Raw genomic sequence first — 2,500 nt, forward strand, 5'->3', positions numbered from 1 at the left:
TCACTCTCTCTCACTCTTACTCAGAGCTGCTGTGGAAGGAAACCTTTTTAAAAAGAACTTGCATATTGAAAAAAAGATGTGTCTCAAGCTGCCGGGGCCCTGTCCATTGTCACGTTAATGGCAGGACGGGGCAGGACTGCTTTGACCAGGAGACCTGTTTTCTGGGACGCAGGTGTGAGATTCCAGGGGACCTGCTTTGTGCTGATTTCCCTGCCTCCCTCCCTCCCCCCCAGGACTTCCTTCTGAACACCTTTGTCGTTTCAGCGAGGGCCAAAAGCCTGCCTGTGAAAGGGAAGGATCAGCCGGTCAGCCCCCTGTTGGTCGCTGCTGCCAGTGCAGCAGGCGTGCGTGTGTATTCGGCCTCGTGTCCAGGTCCCTCAGGGACTTGAGGCAACTCTCCCCGGTGGTCTCGTGGTCAGGACCGGGCTTCGAATCCCGGTCGGGGGGGATGACTTTCTGCTGCAGATTAATTGGCACCTCTGAAAGAAAGTCTCCCCTCCTGTGCGTAATGCTCCACCCTCACCACCACCGCCGCCTTTTCCACCCCTTGACAAACAGACAGACAGACAGACAGTCAGTCCAGTTCGGGAGCGCAGCTTTCATTTGGAAGCAGACCCTGCTTGTTTCAAGTCAACGACGCCAAGTTATTTTGCACTTTGAATTATATCGCTCCGTGCGAGCGGCACTCAGCCTTGGAGAAGAAAAAAATACCACTGAGCTGAGAAAGTTCTTTTTAAAACGGTTTCCTTCCACAGCAGCTCTGAGTGTAAGAGAGAGAGAGAGAGAGAGATATCAGCTTTATTCTCAGTAATAAAACACACACACACACACACACACACACACACACAGAGACACTGGGAAAGAGCTGTTTTTCCTTTTGAATATCTCCCCACAGGGAGGTGCACCGTTCCCAGAGACACTGCAATACTGGGTCGATGCGTGGAGTGGACGGAGCAAGCCCCTATTCCATCTCCCTGTTCCAAAAATCAATTTAATATATGGTCCCCAGATAGGGGACGTATCAGATATTAAACTGATAAGAACAGATACTACACTTGATCTTAGCCAAAAGGCCGAGAAGCGATACCGCGCTCGATGCGAATTGATCTCGGGTCCTGTTTGCCCTCCCTCTTTGTTCTCTGGCTGCCGGTGTTGAAAGCAGTCTCGAAGCACTGCCGTTCTCTCCCACTCTGGCCACATTTTTTGCCACCGTTTCTAATTGCAACAGTGGATGAGTTTAAAGAAGTTGCCGTTTTTTCCTTTCTTGCCAGGATTGCTTGACAGATTGGTAAATTTGCCAGTAGGCCACCAATCAGATGGGGGAGGGTTGTGTCTCAACGGACCTCCGTCAGTCAGTCTCAGTCACTAACGAACTGCCGTGGAAGGAAACCTCTTTAAGTAAAACTAGTGACGTGACGTGTCTCACGATGAGTGAGCGAGTGAGATTGCAACGGCCAATTGAGAAAGAGGTGAGGTGCTGACAATCAGCAGCTCGTGTTGAAACATTCATTCCACGGCAGGCAAGACCAATCAAAAAAAATACTGCAGATGCTGGCTCGGCTCGGCTGGCTGGCTGGCTGGCTGGCTGGAAATGGGAAATAAAAACACAAGGCGTGTTAAAGGCTGGTTAAACTGTCGAAAGAAACAAGGCGTTAATGTTTCAGAAGCGCCTATTGAAAGACGTCTCTCAAGCTGCTCCCTGACTGGGCCCTGTCCGTTGTCATGTTAATCGCTGGTTAAACTGTCGGAAGAAACAAGGCGTTAATGTTTCAGAAGCGCCTATTGAAAGGTGTCTCTCAAGCTGCTCCCTGACTGGGCCCTGTCCGTTGTCATGTTAATCCCAGGGCGGGGCGGGACTGCTTTGACCGGGAGACCTGTTTTCTGGGACGCAGGTGTGACATTCCAGGGAGGCACCTACTTTGTGCTGATTCGAAACGACCACGACAACGGCAACTTGCAGTTCTATATTACAACAACAACAACGCGCGTGTGGTAGTTGGGAGGGGCTGCGTTCGCGCTCTCCCCCCTGCATTGAAACTCAAAGTTCGATTTTCAATCCCATAGTCCACCAATCGGATGGGAGACGGTGTGTGTGTGTGTGTGTGTGTGTGTGTGTGTGTGTGTGTGTCAGTGTCAGTGTCAGTGTCAGTGTCAGTGTCAGTCAGTGTCTCTCTCTCTCTCTCTCTCACTCTTACTCAGAGCTGCTGTGGAAGGAAACCTTTTTAAAAAGAACTTGCATATTGAAAAAAAGATGTGTCTCAAGCTGCCGGGCCCTGTCCATTGTCACGTTAATGGCAGGACGGGGCAGGACTGCTTTGACCAGGAGACCTGTTTTCTGGGACGCAGGTGTGAGATTCCAGGGGACCTGCTTTGTGCTGATTTCCCTGCCTCCCTCCCTCCTCCCCAGGACTTCCTTCTGAACACCTTTGTCGTTTGAGCGAGGGCCAAAAGCCTGCCTGTGAAAGGGAAGGATCAGCCGGTCAGCCCCCTGCTGGTCGCT

General features: G+C 51.3%; 1 non-coding gene across 1 annotated transcript; it reads right to left on the minus strand.

Annotated features, from left to right (window-relative positions):
• Positions 1–894: 894 nt before the first annotated feature.
• LOC137330506 (U2 spliceosomal RNA) lies at positions 895–1,085 on the minus strand. The gene has a single exon (XR_010965048.1). It is a non-coding gene; the product is annotated as a U2 spliceosomal RNA (small nuclear RNA).
• Positions 1,086–2,500: the final 1,415 nt, after the last annotated feature.

This window comes from Heptranchias perlo, chromosome 12, assembly GCF_035084215.1.
Source record: "Heptranchias perlo isolate sHepPer1 chromosome 12, sHepPer1.hap1, whole genome shotgun sequence".
Lineage (NCBI taxonomy): Eukaryota > Metazoa > Chordata > Chondrichthyes > Hexanchiformes > Hexanchidae > Heptranchias > Heptranchias perlo.